Source organism: Prionailurus viverrinus, chromosome D1, assembly GCF_022837055.1.
Source record: "Prionailurus viverrinus isolate Anna chromosome D1, UM_Priviv_1.0, whole genome shotgun sequence".
Taxonomy (NCBI): domain Eukaryota; kingdom Metazoa; phylum Chordata; class Mammalia; order Carnivora; family Felidae; genus Prionailurus; species Prionailurus viverrinus.
The window spans coordinates 42,670,828-42,693,986 of NC_062570.1; positions in this window are offsets into that span (position 1 = coordinate 42,670,828).

The window sequence follows — 23,159 nt, forward strand, 5'->3', positions numbered from 1 at the left end:
TTAGGTTATGTAAGTTCTCCAAAGATCTGTGGTGATTTTTCTCAGAAAAAGAAAATTTATATTACAATAATGAATATAGTATGTACAGCTAAAAATATTTTTTAAAATCATTGCTCAAATTTGTTGAACAGTGTGCTGATTATTATTGCTACTAAAGAACAGAGAGGGGCTGGCCCATTATACTCTCTAACCTAGGTTATGGAATTTGTTTGGACATCAGAATTGCAATATGGCTGCCTCAGAGAGATGAGGAAATCAGTTAGAACACCTCCAACGCTTGAAGCAGTTCCTCACATGTCATTAAAACCCCATGGGCACGTTTCTGAAAATTCAGTGACCTAGATCTGCTTGAATGCATAAAAAATATATAATTATAAAAAGCAAAAAAACAAAAACAAAAGTGTTATGTTTAAATGTTGTCTAATACTGTTGAGAGAAATGAACAATGGATTGGTCCTTTTAGTCTTTTACATTTCTTACATTTTTCTCATTGTTTTTGAGGATTATATTAGATAATATATAAGTGCTTACTATGAATCTATGTTATATAATATTCTCTTAAAAAGTAGAAATCAGTTATAATAATTTGGAACCATTCCATTGGGACACCTGGGTGGCTCAGTTGGTTAAGTGCCCTACCTCAGCTCAGGTCTCATGGCTAGGGATTTCGAGTCCTGCGTCAGACTCTGTGCCAACAGCTCAGAGCCTGGAGCCAGCTTTGGATTCTGTGTCTTCCTGTCTCTCTCTCTCTGTCCCTCCCCTGCTCATGCTTGCTCATTCTCTTTCTCTCCAAAATACATAAACATCAAAAAATTAAAAAAAAATAATTTGGAACCATTCCCTATCACCCTGTAATTGCAAATTCCAGTTTAAGCTAACAATAGGCTAATAAATTTCCAGAACAGCCATCGGTTCAATTTGATGTCTCTGAGTCACAGTACCAAAAAGTCAGGGGCCAGAGACACTTTAAAGTTCTGCCGCAGATCCAGTCCATCTCAGTACAGCATAGATAATACAGCTCTATATGGAAGTTAATTGAAAAAGAACCATCTGAGAAGTCCCAACTCTGTAGGAATGTAGAAATGGGGGAACTATTAGGTCAATTTTCCTATGCTAGATATTGGCTACCCCATTTCCAGATTCCCCAGAGAGTTTATTAATAATGCCCCAGACATTCATTGGGTTAACATTTCTAGGGCATGAAGTTTTTATTCCTCAAAGCAGAAACCCATCTTCTATTCTTATTAATGCTCATCTTATTCTGTTTGATACATCTGGATAAGTATCCTGGGTCTATGCACTCTTTTGGACTCAGAGGGCCTATCTTCCCTCCCTTGCTTTCTTGTGACTAACTATATGAGTTATTCCAGACCTTGCTTCTTCAAATCCCCATGCTACAACTCACCTGGTTTTCAACTTTCTTCCTCATGCTACTGGCCAGAGATTATACAGTTTCCAATATTTAAATATAAATGGAATTAACAGGCTTCATTGAAGCCTCTGGTTTCATTGGTTGTCTTCAACTCAACCTACTTTTCATTGGAATAGTAATTCAGATATTAATGAAAGATTACTTAATTTTCTACATTCTGTTGTTTCATGTATACTTAGGGATAATTCATAGTGGAGAGAGTAGGTTATGTTTTATGCATCTTTGTATCTCTGTTCATAACATCAGTAAATACAATCAAAACTTCACTAAGCTAAAGAAGAAAAGTAGTGGCTTGATATTTGAGAGCCCAGGCAGACCACATAGCAACAGCTTTTGTGTTTGCACTGAAGCTTTCTCTAGCCTGCCAAAGTTCTATTCCCAGTGTCTGGACAGAATCTTCCATATCTCACTGGCAGTCTGTTGTATAGGAAATTGAGGTCTGGGAAAGGAGAGATTTTCCACTACTAGCCAAGACAGTAAAAAATCTAACAAAGTAAAAGACAGCAAAGAGAAATGAATGCATGTGCACTAGCAATAAATCTATTATATACATTTAGTTCAACATAGATGTAACTCAAACACAAAGGGTACTGGCTGGCATTTTTGGAGTGTTGCTTTGAAAACATATTTCTTGCTTTTCCCCCCCTATTCATCTACTTTCATGGTTATCAAGAAAAGCCATTTGATCAAGATTCCAGAGCGGCCGTTCTGGACTGTCTAAAAGTGTAATCCTTCCCCTCAGAGCTGTCACACAGCCTCTATCTACTTTGCTGGCCTTGCCTTCTTCCTCCATTTCCTCCTCCTTCATTGTTTACCTGTTCCTTGTCTTCTGCTGTTAATTCCTTTCTCCTTCTTCCCCATTCCCCTCTTTCTCTCCCTTCTCCTACTCAGCCTCCTCTTCTTGTTCTAAATCCTCCTTTTTCTTCCTCTGTTCTCTTACCATTTCTCCACCTTCTTCAAGTCTCTTTATTTTCTTCCATTTACTTCCTCTTGTCTTCATCTCATTATGTTCTTTCCCATTCTCATATTTCTCCTTGTACTCTCCTCATTTTCTAGAAAAATCATTCATTTTACTCTTGTTGATCTAAAATTTCAGTCCTGTCCAGAAAAGAATGTAAACATCTGTCTTTCAAAAAAAAAAGAATCAACACATGCATATAAATCATATGTCATGATTCATATATCATAAATCATATAATACCCTTGAGTATTTTCAGTCAGTGAAATTTACCTGAATCAAATGTTAATGAACTTTAGGATTTTAGTATGTGCTATATTATGTTTCCATGCGAACAATTTCTTAGCATCTGTTGAAGATGAAACAACCCTAGGAAACTCTTGCTGGTTTAGTACAGCAGTAAAAATGAATAAGAATTACACCTTTACCTGACAAAATTAAGAAATATAGAACTACAAAACCCATTCTGGATTATGTTTCCATGAATCTGTATTAATGAACCTGGTTAAACTATTAAATATAATCACTAAAGAATCTCTTGTTTTTAAAAATAATGGACCCTAATAATAACCTAGTTTTATCCATATACTATTTTTACACTACCTTTTCTAACCTTTCCTTTTAAGACTTAGAATTTTACTGTAATATATGGAGATATTTTCCCAAAGAGCCATGCTTATGTGCATCTTTAAAGAAGAATAGGGGTGCCTGGGTGCCTCCATTGGTTGAGCATCCAGTTTCAGCTCAGGTCATGATCTCACAGTTCATGAGTTTGAGCCCTGCATTGGGCTCTGTGCTGCCAGTTCAGAGCTTGGAGCTTACTTCAGATTCTGTGCCTCCCTCTCTTTCTGCCCCTCCTGCACTCATGCTCTGTTTCTCTCTGTCTCAAAAATAAATAAAATATCTTAATTTTTTTTAATTAAAAGAAGAATAAGAGTGGGGCACCTGGGTGCCTCAGTTGGTTAAGCGTCTGTCTGACTTGGGGCTCAGGTCATGATCTCATGGATCCTGAGTTCGAGCCCTGCCTTGGGCTCTATGCTGACAGCTTGGAGTCTGGAACCTGCTTGGGATTCTGTGTCTCTCTCTCCCCCTCTCTGCCCTTCCCCTACTCATGCTTTGTGTCTCTTTCTCTCTCAAAAATAAACGAACATTAAAAAATTAAAAATAAAGAGGAATAAAAGCTGGAAAACCAAGAGGACAAAAATATGATGCCACATGAACCAAGAATTCAAAGGCTTTTTAAAATTTCTGATCTAATGATAATTAATCAAAATCAGCTTAAGTATTGCTAGTTATGAGTACAAGTCTCGATGATTTGTTTAGTAGTAGAGTCACTGATGCAACTGTTGCCTCCATATTGAACTAAATCTGTATTCTTTATTGTCATAAAAAGTTAAAGTGAAGCTAAAAAAAAATTACACTAGCTTCAGTAACTCAAATTTACCATGTGAATTAGTAACTTCAAATGGTTCAGGTAGTTATAGATTAAGCACTTCATTACCTGATAACCAGTCCCTATACAGCTAGTAATAACCAAGATTCTACCAGAACACTTAATCTTGACTGTTTTTCTGTGAACCTTCTGGGTTTTTTCTGTTGATTATATCAGCAAGCATTCATATTTACAAAACTGTAATAAGAACAAAGAGGGGTTTATAGGCAAACAGCCCTTAAAGACTTATCTATCTCTGCCACACTTTGTGTGGCGAGGTCGGGAGGGGGTTGTTGTTAGGATGAGAGTGTATATACGTCCCAAAGAGGAAAGACCTATTTGCAAATTCCAGACGTAGCTTGAATCACCATTGATGCCAGAATAAGCTGCTACTTAATTTCATCTAGCAGCTAAGATAAGTGACAAGACACAGATAGTCTAATTGTAGATACAGCAATAAGAGCGCGGCGTAATCTTGTGACTAAAAAGCAGCACTATTTATAAATGGTTACAAATGGCTGTGTAGATCAGTTTAACATCTTACTGCTTGTATTTCCTACATGCTGTCTTTTCTCGGTTTCTTTCATTCTGTCTCTGTGAGCCTTTGCCTTGCCTTCAGATCTGTTTCATCTTGTCTTTGTGGTTGCTCCTTTTCTTTATCATTTCAGTTCTCTTCCCCTTCTTTAAAGCTCCTACAGTTGAAACAATGAATTTATTAACAAAGTAGTTTATTGTTTCATTTTTTAAACTTGAAAAATAGGTGATTACAAAAATCTGGAAGTTCTTACATTAGTAAAGTTTCCCTTTACTTACGTGTATGTAGAGCTAATAGTACAGAACTCGATAGATATTCAGTATGTTGTGTTATTTTTCCCTTCCTGATAGATCCATGACCTGTAATGGTTGTTTTTTTTTTGTCCTATTCATAGGTATAATGTCCAAATAACCACTTTTGCGCAGAGGTACAAAGTATGCCCATAAGGCATTAGGTTTTGCTCTGCCTCTTAGATTTGAAGAGTGCAAATGTGCAACAAACTGTCATTGATTTTTAGCAGAGTTGAGAAACTTTATAAAGCTGACTTCTTCTGTTGATCTCAGTTTATGACACTATGAAAAATTTCTGTTCACAGTTGCCTGAAGCTCATATTCTTTTCTTTTTTAATCGAAGTATAGTTGGCAAACAATGTCACATTAGTTTCAAACTTATAACATAGTGATCGCACAAATCTAGGCCTTATGCAATGCTCACCCTAAGTTAAGTGTAGCTACCGTCAGTCACCATACAGCACTATTATAATACCACTAAGTATATTCCCTGTGGTGTACATTTGTTCCCATGACTTATTCATTCCATAACTGGAAGCTGGCATCTCCCACTCTCCTTCACCCATTTTGTTCAGCCCCTCGCTCCCTCCCCTCTAGCAATGACTGATTTGTGCTTTGTCCTTATGGGTCTGCTTCTGCTTTTGTTTGTTTTGTTTCTTAGATTCTACATATAAGTGAAATCATACAGTATTTGTCTTTCCATGTATGACTTATTTCCCTTAGCCATAGCATGACACCCTCTAGGTCCATCCATGGTGTCACAGATGTTAAGAGCTCATTCATTTTTATGGCTGAGTGAGTGATGGTCCACTGTGTGTGTGTGTGTGTGTGTGTATCATGTCTTCTTTATCCATTCATCTACCAATAGACACTTAGGTTACTTCCATATATGAGCTATTGTGAATAATGCTTCACTAAACATAGGGGTGTGATTATCTTTTTGAGTTAGCATTTTCATTTTCTTTTGATAGATACCCAGTAATAGATCACTGCATAGTATGGTATTTCTGTTTTTAATTTTTTGAGAAATCTCCACAGTTTTCCACATTGGCTGCACCGATTTCTACTCCCACCAACAGTGGGAACACAGCACCACAAGGGTGCTTTTTTATCCACATCCTCACCAACACTTGTCATTTCTTATCTTTTTGATACTAGCTGTTTTGACAGGTGCGAGATGATACTCATTGTGGTTTCAACTTACATTTCCCTGATGACTAATGCTGTTAAGCATCTCATGTGTCTGTTGATTATCTGTATGTCTTCTTTGAGAAAGTGTCTGTTCAGGTCCTCTGCCATTTTTTAATCATATTTCCCCCCTTTGATATTAAGTTGTGTAATTTCTTTATACATTTTGGGTATTAATTCTTTATCGGACAAATCATTGGAAAGTATCTTCTCCCACTCAGTAGGTTGCCCTTTTGTTTTGTTGAAACAGTTTCCAAAAAAAATTTTTTTTTCAAAATTTTTAAAAATTTTTGTGTACTCCCAATAGTTTATTTTACCTTTTGTTTCCCTTACCTAAGGAGACATATCTAGAAAAATGTTGCTAAAGCTGATGTCAAAGAGATAAACCTGTGGTTTATTGTAGGAGTTTTATGACTTTAGGTCTTTAATACATTTTGAGTTTATTTTGTGTAAGGTGTAAGAAAATGCTACAGTTTTATTCTTTAGTATGTAGCTGTCCAATTTTCCCAGCACTATTTATTGAAGAGACTGTCTTTTCCCCACTGTATATTCTTGCCTCCTTTGTCATTGATTAATTGATTTGTTTTGGGCCTCTCTATTCTGTTCCATTGATCTATGTGTCTACTTTTGTGTCTGTACCATACTGTTTTGATTACTGTAGCTTTGTAGTATAGTGTGCAATGTGGGATTATGATACCTCCAACTTTGTTCAAGATCGCTTTGGCTATTTGGGGTCTTTTGTTGTTCCATACAAGTTTTAGGATTATTCTAGCTCTGTGAAAAATGCTGTTGTTATTTCGATAGGGATTTCATTGAATCTGTAGATTGCTTTGAGTAGTGTGGACTTTTTAACAATATCGATTCTTCTATTCTATGTAAATGGAATAGGTTTCCATTTTGTGTGTGTCTGTCTGAAACTCATATTCTAAAAACATAGGTCTTTAAACATTCCCTACTCTGATATGTTTCTTTTAACATTACTATACTTAATTATTTGAAATTGTTAGAGACTGTTAATTGTAAAATCTAAGAGATATTAGAATTTTAATACTAATAAATTCTAGTGTGAGATCTCAATGAATTTACATTTTGATGCAGTATCTATATTTTCCCATTTTATATTTTCCCATCTATATTTTAAAAGAGTATTATATAAATATCTATATTTATATTTTCCCATCTATATTTTAAAAGAGTATTTCCTACTAGATCCTCATACTTGCCATGTTTTTATCATTCCAGCTATTAGTGTTTAACAGTATGGTACTTACTATATTCCAAGTAATCTGTCAGGGAATTCACATTCATCTTATCCAATCCCCACAGCAATTCTCTGACATAGATATTAGTATTTCTACTTACAGCTAAAAAATCTGAGGCTCTGTGAAATTAAGCAACTTGATAAAATTCCCATAACCATAACTTGAATCTGATTCTACTTGACTCAGAGCTATTTCCTTTGTCTCCTTGATTTTGAATCTCGTACCAACTCGATTATAACTTGGTTATGGTTTATTATTTCCAATAATTGAGGAGTAAAATAGGATTGCTATAATTATCTTAGACCAGTGGCTTTCACTCAAGAACAATTTTGTCTATAAGGGCACATTTGGCATGTTTGGTCCAGACAATTTAGTTGTTACAATTAGCTGGAATTGGGAGAGAGGCTACAAGTATCTAGTGGGTAGAGGACAGGAATGTTGCTAAATATCCTACAACTCATAGAACTGCCCTCTCCACAAAGAATTGTTTGGCTGACAATGTCAACAGCACCAGTGTTGAAAACCCTGCTTCAGGATTTTAATGAATCTAAATTTATTAAATTTGTTGAAAATAAATTTAAATAGATCTAGTCACACATCCTGCTTCCCAATTAACAACTCCCTGACTCCCCCTTGACACCACAGTGTATCCAAAATGCAGCTCTTGTGAGAGAAAATTTTAAGAAACCAGAGTCAAAGGGATTGAAAAAAAATAAGCTTTGACTGTTGGTTTTTTCTGAATATTTATACTAATCATATACCCTATTTTCTGTCTTGCCTTGTCAGACACCTGTAGTATAATAATCCATGTGATTTTTCCTGAACTGTACCCCAGAAAATTAATTGCATAGAGCTTTCATGGGTAGAATATATTCCCCTTTCCTACTATTCCTAAGAATTCCTGAAATATAAAATAAGTGTTCTTGTCACAAAGCTTTATAAATGTATTTAATTAGTAGAAAATATAATATATAGTTATCAGATAGTAAGTCTTTAGTCTACAAATAGACATTAAAAATTCCAGGAAGACGTCAGTATGAAAAGTCATTCTAATAACCCATAAACATTAAATAGTTTCTTTGAGTGGGGAGGTTGGGGAGGAAAAAAAAATCAGGATGTTTTAGGGTTTAATTTTTTCAATTTTAGCCTCGTGGAATTTCCTGGAAGTTTACTGCATAGGCTGTTTTCAGAAGGCAGTCAAGAAATCCCTTTAACTCCATACCAGTCAAAATGTGAGTTCTCCTTTCCACGGCGCTATTTTTTCCATGTTCTTGCATTTGATTTGTGATCTCTTCATCTCCTGTCACCCAAAAGGCAATGTCCAGGCAGTACCCTGTGACTTTCTAGCCTAATACACCAGAGGCTTTTAAATTACAGGAGTAGCAGAGGTGGGGTGACCTTGTCTGGGATCCGAGGGGAAGGAAGGGCTGAATCACCATCCTCCTGCTGGCAGTGTCTCCTTATTTTCTCTTCATCATTTTCCCTGGGAGTCATTTTCCACTATCAGTTCATTCCCTGATGAACTCTCTGTTTACTTTTCTGGTATCCCTAATATATGGTATCTTTCTGTATTATTGTCTTGGTACACTACTTACAACAAAGGCTTTCATGAGTCTAGTGAAGGGAAAAACTATCTCCAGAGGAAATCACAAAGTAGAACGTTCAGTTATACAGTTTATTGCTTACCAGTAGGAAAATCCAGAACTACATCCCTAAAACACAAGTGAAATTAATATATAAACAGGCCAGCTCCACCTGTAATCAAAACATAACACTATCAGAAACAACTCATATTGATATTACTGAATGTGTTCTGAGAGTGATAGAGATAAGCCTTTAGGATCTGATTTCCTAGCATTTTACATCAACACAGGTGCCAAATAGAGAACTAATAGCATAAGTGATTGTGATTATTCCAGTAGAAAATTGATGCAGTGTTTAACCAACTACATTTATTTGTTGGATCATTAAAAGCATGAACTACAGTGGCAATTTTAAACTGGTTTTATTTCCAAGAAATATAATTAAAAGATTATTTTAAGGAAATAACTTTTGAAACCTTATTTCACTAATGTGGTTTTATCTTGAGAATGTGAAGTGGGCTCTGTGTTGACAGCAGAGAGCCCAATGTGGAGCTCAAACTGGAAAACCGTGAGATCATGACCTGAGCCAAAGTCGGACACTTAACCAACTGAACCACCCAGGTGCCCCTAGTTTTATCTTTTAAATAAGCTATTATATCCTATAAATCAAAGAAATACGGATTACAGTAATACTACTTACAATATTATTTATTCTAAGGTTAAAAAGGAACTATTTACAAATAATAATGCTGCTGCTTACACATTCTTCCTCCCCACATTCTCAAATTTAAATTTGTATCTGAAATTCTTAACTGTTCTTTTCTACTCTTGTTTGAAAGGTCTATAGTGATTAGCTTTGCTAAACTAGTATTTTTTTTTATACAAAAGGAATAAATCATTCAAAAGAATAAACAATGAAAATTGGTTTTTATCAAAATCCTCTGATATATTGAAGCTGAAAGATTTAGATTTGAATTAATAAGATTTGTGTTATTCAAATGTATTATTATTTGGGAATATCACTCCCCTGAATTTCCAAGTGCCTTTGTTTTTTAATTGGTTGATAGCAAAATATTTATAGTATTGTTCCTCTAGCTTTAGTTCAAGTTTATGGAGGAAAATAATTACCCAATATATAAAAATATTTCTGTATTGAATTCATGCAAATGTTTTCTTGTTGGCTTATACTTAGTTTACTTAGTTTATAACAACTAATTTAATGGAAATTGCAGTTGCAAACAGTTTATTTCTACAACAGTTAATAGTCAAAATATTTTTTCACTGATCAGTTAAATTGTGAAATGCCTCTTCTATAGCTTTCTTTTTTGTATCCCCTTTACCCACTGAGATTAATAGGACATGTGGATAGTAACAACTCACCTGTTCAGGCCAGGGACTGTTGCTGGGAGCATTATTAAAGAGATTATGTCACTTATAAACATGGAAAAAGACAATCATATAAACTAAATCCACATTTCTTGGTGGCAAAATTAAATGAGAAAAGTTATACATTGACACATGAACTAATGCTAATGAAAAGATGTCGTTGTGATCTAGTCAACCCAACATTTATTGATCGAATACTATGTACCAGGCATTAAACAAGCTAGTGGAAATACACAAATGTGAAAAACATAGTTTTAATCCTCTGAGCGTTTATAAAGTGAGAGAAGAAGAAAAATAATAATTGCTAACATTTATTGTTTACAAAATTGTTTGCATTCTGGTAGACAGATAATTCTATTAATAGAAAAAGTGAGGAGCATTTGGCTAACTACAAGTAGTTTGCTGTAGCTGAAGCAAATTATTAATTTAAGCAGTCATGAGTTAGCATCACTTAAAAAATAAATGCTGGTACAACATACTAACACCTACTATCATATGTATCTGAACAGACATAAGCAACAATGGTGTAGTCACATTTCCAGTCACTGTTTTTACTACCTTTTTTTATTGGTGATGCTTATCTCTTTGTACCTGAGTCAAACCAGAACCCGAAGTGAACCATCTTGAGTTAGTTTTTGTGTCAAGTGTTAGGTTTGGGTCAAAGTTCCTTTTCCTTTGCTTTCGTATGCCCAACCTCTCCAGCACAATTAGTTGAAAATCCTTTCTCCATTAGATTGCTTTTTGCACCTTTTTTATAAAAAAAAAGAAAAAGAAAGAAAGAAAGGTGGCTCTACCTGTGTGCATCTTTATTCTCCATTCTGTTCTGTTGATCTGTATGTCTGTCCTGAGACCAATACCAAATGGTGTTGGTGATTAGCTATATAACAAGTCATAAAATTCAATACAATGATTCCTCCTGGGTTACTATTGTTTTCAGATTATTTACCTCTTCTAGCCCCTTATAATTTTTAGAATAATCATATTTACACCAAAAAAAAATATTACTGGGATATAAATTTGGCAAGATTTGACAAGATACTGAGTCCTTGAACACAGTATATCTGTTTATTTAGAGCTTCTTTGTTTTCTTTCATCAATATTTTGTCATTTTCAGCATACAAGTCCCATGCATGTTTTGTTAAATTTACATCTATGTCATTGTTTTTGAGAGATTTTGAATGGCATTGTATATTTTTTTTAAATTTTAGCTTCTCATGTAAAGTACTACTGTACAGAAATAACAAATGGGTTTTGTGTGTTCCCATTGTATAATGAGACCATGCTGGACTCACTTAGTTCCCAGAATTTAGGGGAAGATTCTCTTGGATTTTCTATTTAGGTCATGTCTTATGCAAATAAGGATTGTTTTATTTATTCTTTTCTGGTCTGCATGCCTCTTATACCCTTCTAGTACTTGTTAAATAATAGTAATGAGAATGAAAATCTTAGCCTTGTTCCAAATATTAGGGGAAATAAATCCAATCTTCCACCATTATATGTGATGTTAGCTCTAGGCTTTTAGTAGATGTTTTTTATTAAGTTGAGGAAGTTCCATCTTTATTCCCAGTCCTCTGTGTGTTTTTTATCATTATTGAGTGTTGAATTTGCCAAGTGGTTTTTCTGCATCAGTTCATGTGATCATATGATTTTTCTTCTTTAGCTTGTTATTATGGATTGTACTGATTGATTTGTAAATGTTTGAACCAGTCTTGAATCTTGGAATAAATCCCCCTTGTTCATGGCATATAATTCTTTTAATATGTTGGTGAGGTTTATTCGTTATTATTTTGCTAAAAATATTTGCCTCTATATTCATGAAGGATGGTAGTATGTAGCTTTCTTTCATCTTTTTTTTTTTCTTTTCTCTCTTTTGAGCTGCCTTTGTCTGGTTTTAGCAGCATGATAAAATCAATCGGGAACTTTTCAGACAAGATGGTATAGGCTCATCTCTCTCTTATCACCTCTGATATGTGTCTAAGTGAAGCCTGTAACTAATATAAGATGCAACTATAGAAGAACCACAAAATGTGGCAAAGCATAATATAACTGGTTAGGGACACCAGATCTGAAGGAACAGCATAGCAACAGGTCAGCCTCTTACCCAACAGAAGAAGGGGGCCCAGACTTCATGTTTCCTGACCCCCAGTCTAGCAGCAGATGGTATCCATGTGAGCTCATATCTCTGCTAGAATGGATGGGAGGCCTAGTGATAATACGTACAAAGTGAGCCCAGCAGAACCATCAAGGAGATTTAGGTGAAAGCTCCACTGAAAATAAGCAGCCCAGAGGAAGCACTCTTCTTCACTACTAGTGAAGAAGCCTCTCTCCCACTCAGAGATCCCACACAGCTTACTACTCCTATTGGCTTTCCAGACACTTATTTCTAGGGCTTATCATAGACCAAGAGATTTAAAGAAGGAGTCATTTGAAATATTATTTATAGCAAACAAAAAATGACATATAAATATTATTTATAGCAAACAACAACAATAATAAAAAACCAGTGGGGCTTTAAAACCAGAACTTTTAAAAATCAGCTGGCTAGGCTCTGGGACAGATGGGAGGCCAATGAGAAGTTGAATCCCTGCCCTTAAAGTGACAGCACACAGCCCAGGGAGACACAGTGTAGAAGCAGCAGTTTGAAACCTTTTTAACATAATATTCAGGAGTTATTTAGTTAGACCCGGATGCCAAAGTTGGGGTTATTTTCCTTCAGTATCATGATAGTCTCTTTCTCCAGCAGAAAACCTGAAGTTCCCTTCAGTTTTGATCAGGAAAAAAACAACTGAATGTTTGGAACCTGGTTAGAGAGTCAAAGTGAATTGGAATCCGAGACTTTGGGGAAGAAGGCATTGGAGTAGCGGGGGGGAGGCTGGTTCATGAGAGAATACTCCTCTAGGAAAATGCTCCCCTACTCTGACAAAAAGTAAAAAGCTCCAGGAAGGACAAATGAGATAAGCCTACTTATGGAATAAGTAGAATAAGCCTATAAACTGTAGTTTGCCGCTGGAGTCTGAGGTAAAGAAGTGTACTTTCTATCTTGGATTGTCTTTGTGTTGGTTTGGCTAACAGCAACATTTTCCTTTTCTTTCTTTTTTTGCATTCTTTTTTTTTTTAATGTAAGACTATATTAAGCCTCCAGATGTTATGTGCAGAGTTAAGTGGTTCCATGGAAAACACATTTTAAATTTTGCAGCTCTTGTTGAGGTAGTGGATCCTTGACAGTTAGAGGTGTTAGTTTCCAGGCTATGGGAGTTAACATGGATTCATGAGGAAAATAAGCAAACCAACAAACCTATGTTTATAGAACCTGTGAACACTTCATAGAAACTTCAGAACAATTTAGGTAGGAAAAGTTTAATATAAATAAATATTCACTATAATATTGGAGTAACTATTAAAAATGTAAAGAAATATCCAAGGTATACCCTAGAACTGAGGTGGGGAGTAACCAAGGAAAGAATGACACAGGAGAGGGGCCCTTCCACAAGGCTGGGAATCAGACACTATTGGAGATATTGTTATAGTCCACATAGTGGTGGAAAAGTCTCTGGGTGCCCATGCCAAAATTTGTCCACAGTCACTAAGCAAGGAAGAAACATCCTTTTGGAATGTGGCTAGACCAAGATTGGCAAGCTAGCATCAGAGGGAGTGAAAAAGAAAAAAAGAAAAAAAAAAGAAAGAAAAAGGACCATATGCTATGATATTAAAGAATCTGAAAATAATTATGCTTAATTAAATAAGCTAGATAAAATAGAGCTGTATAATTCTATGTATAAATATTTTAGAAAATGCTCATATTCAGCACCAGAAAACACATAAATGGATATTTAGGAAAGAGGGTAGAGGAAGGATGTGATTATAAAGGGCCCAGGAAATCTGAGGGAGATATATATGTTCATTGTCTTCATCGTGGCCATAATTTCACAAGTATAAACATACATCAAAGTTATCAAATTATATACATTAAATATGTGTGGCTTTATATATTTAATTGTACTTTTTAAAAAAGTTTGTTTATTTTTGAGAGAATTAGATCAGGGAGGGACAGAGAGAGGATACCAAGTAGGCTCTGCACTGTCAGCATGGAGCCCAACTCAGGGCTGGACCTTAGGAACCATAAGATCATAACCTGAGCCAAAAACAAGAGTCAGACACTTAACCAACTGAGCTACCTGGACCCCCCTGTCAATTGTACCTCAATAAAACTATTAAAAACAAAGAAGACACACTTCACCAAAGAACACACACAGATGGCAAATAAGCATATGAAAAGATGCCTCACATCCTATACCATCATGGAAAATAGAAAGTAAAACAACAAGGAGATAACAGTACATACCTATTAGGCCAAAATCCAGAATAGTGACTAACAGCAAATGCTGACAAGGATGGGTAACAGGAAGAATTCTCATTTCTTTCTGGTAGGAATGCAGAATGGTTTAGCCACTTTGGAAAACAAGCTTAGCGGTTTTTTATGCCGTTAAACATGCTCTTACCATACAGTTCATCAGTTGTGCTTTTCAGTATTTACCCAAATAAATTGAAATTATGTCCATGCAAAAGCCTGCACACAGATATTTATAGTAGTTTTATTCATAAGTGCCGAAACTCAGAAACAACCAAGGAGTCTTTCACTAGGCTATTGGATAAATAAACCATGGTACATCCACACCAAAGACTATGAATCATTGCTGAAAAGAAAGGAGCTTCTAAGCCATAAAAAAACAACATGGCAGAAACTTAAAATCATATTACTAAGTGAAAGATGCCAGTGTAAAAAGGCCACATGCTGTATCATTCCAACCATACTATACTCTGGAAAAAGCAAAACTGTGGAGACAATGAAAAGATCAATAGTTGCCTGGGGTGGGGAGGAGGATGAAGAGGCAGAGAACAGGATTTTTAGGTGAAAATACTCTGTAAGACATTAAATAATAGACCTATGTCATTATACATTTGTCTAACTCCACAGAATGTACAATACCAAAAGTGGATTTTATTTTATTTTGTATTTATTTTGAGGGAGATAGAGGCATCATGAGTGGGGGAGGGGTAGAGAGAGAAGAGAGAAACAGAGAATCCCAAGCAGTCTCCACACTACCAACACAGAGCCTGATGTGGGGCTCTAACCCGAACCGTGAGATCATGACCTGAATCGAAACCAAGAGTCAGACGCTTAATCTATTGAGCCACCCAGGTGCCCCATAACACATTTTCTTATAGCACCCGGTGTACTAAAATCAGATTATGTCACTCCTCTGCTTCAAAATTGTCAGGAACTTTTTTTTTTTTTGTCAGGAACTTTTCTTAGCTAATGACTTATAATAAAGGCAAATTCCTTACCATAGTCTACAATAATCTATAGGTTGAGCTCTTGTCTGCCTTTCTGACCTCATCTGTTATATTGTTGTGGTGTTTATTAGTGTCCAAACTTCTTTTAGTTTTTCAAATGCTTCAAGCTTATAAAGCTTATATTGTCTTTAATGAATAGCTCCCAGAAGTGCAGGGAATAAATGAGTTACGTTAAATAGAAACTCATTAATTTTATGGTGATTATTTACATGTCTATCTCTCTTGTAGATACTTTCTAAAACTACTCTTTTTGTCTTTATTCTAGAGCCTTAACAGTATGTCTACTAAAATATTACAATATGTTTGAATGAATAAGCATATCATTAATGTTTAATTCGCAACTTGCAATCCTTAAGACTCTTCAGCATCCTAATTACCTTCTTGCTAGAATGATAGCAAGAATATCCAAATGCAAACCCAAGCTTTCAACTTTATTTCTTGGTAAACCTGTATTTCAACTTCACAGTTTGCTCCAATTTAAATCATTTCTTCTGAATTGATAATTACACTGGCTAGTAGTTGCCATAGTTTCCTCTTCATCATAATTCTGCATTTCTAATATCTTCGTTTTTATGTTTTTATGGATATATATTAAAATGTCTTTAGAATTGCCTATATTATCTCTTCTTCGTGTAGTAACATCTCAACTCTATCTAGAAATATGGGCCAGCATAATAGTTTTATTTTCTGTTAAGACATCTGTAAAAAAGAAATAAAAATAAAGCCATTTTATTATTCTAACTTTTTGGATAACATGCATTCAGTTCTATTTTGTTCTTTCTCTCCAACTTACAGCTGCCTTTTATGGCTTCATTGTACTTTTCTTCTCTTTCTCTCTTGCCAGCAAAAGGTCTGTTTGTGATTCTTAATGGCATTCTTAATTTGCTTTAGGGAGAATTCTTTTTCTGTGACATTAATAGGCATGTAAATTGCACTATTGGACGAGTTGCCATCTTCTAGGACCCACTTGGTAACTATCAAAATCCAGCAGTGGGGAAAGTGGCAAATTCATCAAGGGGGACCCACTTCAAGTGAGGCTTCTGTGATTCTGAGGACTTGTTGCCATTTACAATATTATCTCTGACCCCAATCAGAGTGATAAATATATATACACAATAGCTACCTACATCTGATCTTTGATTATTTTTTTTTTATTTTTTTTTTTCAACGTTTATTTATTTTTGGGACAGAGAGAGACAGAGCCTGAATGGGGGAGGGGCAGAGAGAGAGGGAGACACAGCATCGGAAACAGGCTCCAGGCTCTGAGCCATCAGCCCAGAGCCCGACGCGGGGCTCGAACTCACGGACCGCGAGATCGTGACCTGGCTGAAGTCGGACGCTTAACCGACTGCGCCACCCAGGCGCCCCTGATCTTTGATTATTGTGTACCATGCTCATTGGTCTGCAGTTACAGCTTCTCATGTCTTCTGTCTGACCTCTATGCCTGCTGAAGTTGATGTTTACCAGTCTGCTTTGGTCGATGACTCACAATTTTATTACTTTTTTTAGTTTATAGCAAATATGTTAGAAAATGTACCATTATACAAAATATTAAAAGAATGGTTTAATTAGCATTCATATGCTCATTAACTAGGTCTTAAGTTTATTAATATTACCCATGTTTTGATCTTTTTTCTAAAATATTTTAAATTAACTTTTAGATATCATGATAATCACCTGTAAACATTTCATTATACTTTTCTAAATATAATGATAACTTAAATTTTCCTACACAAACATGCTCTCATTATCACACAAACAAAATGAAAAATAGTTCTTACCATAATTTAATAAAAACTTCTTACTCAAATTTCTCCAAGTTTTCTTAAATTATCACAGATGATTTGCCTTTGGTTGTGCGTCTTGAATCACAATTAATCTAATTTTTTTTAAGGCTTAGTTTTAGAGAGACAGAGTGTGAGTGGGGGTGGGGGAGGGGCAGAGAGAGAGGGAGACACAGAATCCAAAGCAGCTCCAGTCTCTGAGCCATCAGCACAGAGCCTGATGCGGGCTTGAACTCACAGCTCGAATTCACAAGCTGTAAGATCATGACCTGAACCGAAGTTGGACACTCAACCAACTGAGCCACCAAGGCTCCCTTTGAATTACATTTAATCTAAAATAGACCTACAGCTTTTGTGACATTGATTTATTGAAAAGTAGTTAATTTTTCCTACAGAATGTTGCAATTTCTAAATCTTGATGACTGCTTTTGTGTGGTGTCATTGCACTTGTACTTCTGTCTCTTGTATTTCCTCTAAATTAGAATTAAATCTTAAGACTTGATAAGCTTCAAGTTAAACAATCTTGTAAAGAATAGTTAACAGGTGATTTTATATACTTTATTTTGTATTATAGGATACATATGATAGTTGGCTATTCATTGCTTATATTGATGAGTACATTCAGGTGGGAGCTGTTTTATTTATTTTGTTTTATAGAAGTGTTACTTGTTATATATTTTCAAACATCAGGCAGGTTGGAAAGAACAAACAACACAAACAACCTGTTACCCTGATTCATCAATTGACCAAATTTTGTCCCCTTGTTTTTTCCTTCTCTTTCTTTATACTTGCACATACACATATATATTTAAAACCTCTATCTGAGCAATTTGAGGGTAAATTGGAATATGCCACTATTCTCCCTCCAAGCTCTGGAGTCTAACTGGACTGCGTTTTTATCCCGGTTAAGATTAACATAAAGAATAGAAATATTGGCCATATACGTAAAACTGTTGTAGATATTGGGTAATTAGTAACTATTACTTTTTTTTTTTACTTATTAGACTATACTCCAGGAGTTTTTACTTTGAATTCTGTCTTAACATTTTCTACTAACTGTAATTGAGAGGTGATGTTAAGAAAAAGCACATCAGAAAACACATAGGAAACATGCATGCACAAATAGCTATAGAAAAAGTATTGTAGACAATCAGAAAGGTATAGTATGGAAAACATACCACTATCTATCCCAAATTCTCTTACTCCCTCCTCAGTCTTGTTGCTAAGCAATCACACTGTGGAGTATTCAATGCTGCTTCTAATGCTTTCAAAACAGCAGGCCTATTTCTCCTTTTCAAAATCTCACTGTTTTTTGCCCCTGCCAAACTCCTGCTACCTGCACCATCTAAAACACACTAGCAATGTTGATTTCCTAATCTTGAACTGTATGCAGAAAAAAAGCCCAACTAGTGATAAAACAGTTGCTAATATTCAGGAGTTTTAACTTCCCATTCCCTAATGCCTATTTGCTTTGGACCAGGATTACCAAACTCTACTGATCCCAAAATCAGGAATGAAACTTTGTATCTATTAAGGCCTCTCATAATTCACAAAACTCTTTCAGAATTTTACTTGATCTGATTTTACTTGATCCTCAGAAATGGTTCTCTGAAATGCTCAAGGCAGAAATTAGACATTTTAATGATAAATAATCCCAACCCAGGAAATGTCAGTGACTAATGTAAAGGAAAACAGCAAATAAATTGATCAGGGCATGAACCCTTTCCTCTAATTCTATACTCTTTGCTATTTCCACTGTATAAGCATGCTTGACTGCTTTTTGGTTGCTGTTGGGGTCATAAACTTGCTAAAAGGAGTTTGTTGTCCATAATGAAAGTGTACCTCTCAGAGCAGGTTGAAGTCAGACACACTCTTTGTGGGAGCATAAAGAAGAATTGGGGTTTTTCCTTCCTAAATTTTCATCCTTAATAATATATACTTATTTATATTATAATTTCTGTTAATCACCTCTTGTCTCTATTTCTGAATCTTTGAACCCAATTCACTGAGTCATCTAGCCTCAGCTTAAGATCATTTGGAATGTAGAAAAAACTTACAACAGGAAAAAGAATTTATTAGGCAAGACAGAAATTTACTCTAATTTTTTTTAGATCAAGAAGCAAATATCTTCCCTTACCTACCTTCACTCATCATCTAGGTTACCACAGCAGGTCCTTAACTTTAAATACCATCTCTATGATTATAATACACCAAAGTCACCAAAGTATAGCCCTAACCCCAAACCTAGCAACTCCAGTCTTGTAAGCTCAAATGCCTAAGTGACCTCTCTAACTGTATGTTTAAATAACATCTCAATATTAAAATGCCTCACAACCAAACTTCTGAAATTCATCCACCTCAAAAATTGTCCTCCCATTTTTTTCCATGTCACAGTAAATGTCAATTCTGTGTTTCCATCTACTCAGGCCCACAGTGGACTCACGCTCCATTCTCAATTTATCCACAAATTCTGTTTATACAATCATCAAAATATTCAGTTCCCAAGTCTGCTTGTCAGTAACACCAGTACCACCCAAGTACAAGTTAGCCTCATCTCACACTTTGGTGTGATGCTCTCCCAAGATGTCTCCCACTCCTATTCTTGCCCTCACCTTTAGTTCATTTTCTTTCTTTTTTTAAATATTTGTTTTTTTCTGAGAGAGCACAAGTGGGGGAGGGGCAAAGAGAGGGGCCAGAGGATCTGAAGCAGGCTCTGACAGGTGGACAGCAGCGAGCCCAATGTGGGGTTTGAACTCACGAACCTCAAGATCTTGACCTGAGCCAAAGTCAGACGCTCAACCAACTGAGCCACCAACGTGCCCCTAGTTCACTTTCAATCCCAAACCAAATTGATATTTTTGAAATAAAAGTATGCTTATGTCCATTCTGTGTGGAGAAACCTTCAGTGGTTCCTTATCTCACTGAGTAAAAGTCAGTTCTTCAGATGGCCTAGAAGGTCCTCTTAATCTGTTCCCATCCCCAGTGCTTCTGTAATCTTACCTCCTACAGCTTTTATTTTGCCCAGATATGTTCAATTCATTGAACATACTAAGCACATTTCTGCCTCATGATATTAAACTTGCTGTTCCTTTTGAATGGACTACTCAAGATTTACTTCCTTACCTCCCAGGATGTGCTCAGCATTTACTTCCTTACCTACATTCAATCTTAGTTCAAATGTCACCTTTTCTGTGAAGCCTTTCCTAACTGCCCTATTTAAAATGATTAACCTGAGGGGTGCCTGGGTGGCGCAGTCGGTTAAGCGTCCGACTTCAGCCAGGTCACGATCTCGCGGTCCGTGAGTTCGAGCCCCGCGTCAGGCTCTGGGCTGATGGCTCGGAGCCTGGAGCCTGTTTCCGATTCTGTGTCTCCCTCTCTCTCTGCCCCTCCCCCGTTCATGCTCTGTCTCTCTCTGTCCCAAAAATAAATAAAAAATGTTGAAAAAAATTAAAAAAAAATAATAGAATGATTAACCTCAGTGCCTCAAGTATCTCTATTCTTACTGTCTAATTCTGTTTATTCTCCATAGCACTTTTTACTACCCCCAAACACAATAAATTTTACTTATTTGTTGACCCATGGTCTGTTTGCACCAGCAGAATGAAAGCTCCATGTGGGAAGAATGTTTGTTTTACCATGTATTTTCAGCCTCTAGAGCAGTATCTGGTACATAGTAGGCACTTAAGAAATTGTGTTTGAATAATTTAATATAAGTATGTTCATTATGCATTTTATCAATGAGAAAAAAAACCAGAGATAGTAGGCAGCCTGTTCAAGGGGGTATAGGACAGTGACAGTGCCAGGGCCAGTAAGAACGGAAGGAAATTCTAGCTTGCAAGGACCATTAGCTCAATCAGGGCAAGGTGTCCCTGAGCCAAAACATGCGCGTGCGCGCGCGCACACACACACACACACACACACACACACACACACACACACACTGCTTAGACTTGATTCAGTTCAGTGAAGGTCAGTGGTTAAATATCTATTCTCATCACTTCTTTGAGTTTTTTATGAGCTGTGCTAAATTAACATTGAGTGGTGCATTGGCAATAAAAAATGTTATTTGAGTTTAGTAGGCAATAGTTGCATATTAAAGCATAAAATAGTTGTTAAATTTCAAATCAGACAATGCTTACTCAAAGCTTACCACTATTCAGAAAGTTATTAATTTAACATTATTTAACCTTGAGACCATGATGGCAAAGAGAAAAGTATATTTGGGCTAGTATTTTATATAGGAAAATCTTAAAGCAGGAGACCAGACATGCTTTGTTTTGAAAAATAGAAAATTTTAAATTTCAAAAATCTTATGATTTCTGCTAAGAAATGGGTGTTACAGTGGCCTCTATAGATGTTTCAGGTATACGGTAGTGTTCTCTGAATGCCAGAACTTTCTTGGCAAAGACACACTGACCACCACAGAACTCCTGGCTAATCAAACAAATAAGCAGATAATTTGTAGAACATGGTTATCAGTGACACTTGGTGTGAAATATAAATTTAGGAGAATAGAATGATGAAGCATCTATAGATACGAGAGAAAAAAATATAGTTGGTCCAGTAAAACCCCCTAATCCTGCAATGGTCCTGAACGACCACTGAAGCTTGTGATTCAAGATGGCCATGTGAGCTTACACGTGGAGTTTTTTAAAAAAGAGCAGTACATGTACACCTGAAATAAAGGAGAGTAGAACCATGAGGAAATAAGACCATTTACTAAATGTGTTGACACTGAGATGAATATGAGATACTGTCAAGGTGAAATGAGCTACCTCGTAAATATGCTCAAACAGTGGTAATGGAGGAAGGGGAGATCCGAAGACTTTGGACTTGGAATTTGCATGTGTGGTGAAAGGCAGAAGAGAGAAGGGCTGAAAACAGGATAATTAAATATCAGCATAGCAGGAAATCAGATGTTAACTTATGTATATTATGTTTATTTATAAATTTCCATTAGACAAATTTATTGATATAACCATTTGCAGTCTGATTTAAATAGAAAAGGAATTTGTAGTACAGAATTGCTGGGGAAGCTGGAGAACCCAAAAAATGGGGGGGAAATGATGGCACAATAAAATCCCAAGCAGCCAGAACCACATCTTGAATGTTCTCTCAGAATTAGTGTGATCTCATAATACCACCGCTGAGGCTCAGATGCCGTGGCTGCATTGATACTACTTCTGGCTAAGGTTGATGAAGACTTCAAAAATAAACTCTCCACTTTCTGATTCCTGAAAATATTAACTATAGAATCAAAACTCTAGGATGGTGCAAATGATTAGCTGAGCTAAGTTCATATGTACGTACCCTTGCTGCCAGGGTTACAGAGAAAGTCAAATCTGTTTTTTAGGAACAAGCAGTTTCTGTCACCCATGTTTTTTTATTGAGTTTATATATTGGGCAAGCAAAGGAACCAAAATTTAAACATTACAAAACAACCATTAATTGTTAGAAGTGGGAAGATGTAAATGGGAGTCTATAGATAGTGTTTGTGTGTGTATTAACTCTGTACATGCAGTTAGAGATAATTTTATATAACTAATTTATATAATCTTATAAATATATTTATAAGAAGAACTAAAGCTAGAAAAAGGTGGAGATGAATTTGGTTTGGCATTTAGGATGGAGAGGGTAAGGTAAGGAATGGATAGCTTTTTATTAAAAGTTCTTTCCTACTTTGTCACATCCATGTATTTGATAAATTTAATTAAAAGGTAATGCATTTGATCAGAAAATTGTGAATTCATACAAAATTAAGGGAGATAAAACTAAACACTGTCGATTTCCAAGACTCTGATCTTAGATTTCATAATTCTTCGATTTCAGGTTTCCCAATCAGTACAGAATCCCAAGTACATACACAGTCCCAAATATGGAATGTATGGTAGTTTCTGGAAGTCCCATCCTTTTATCTGACATCATTATTCAACAAGGCAAATCAAAACTGTAAT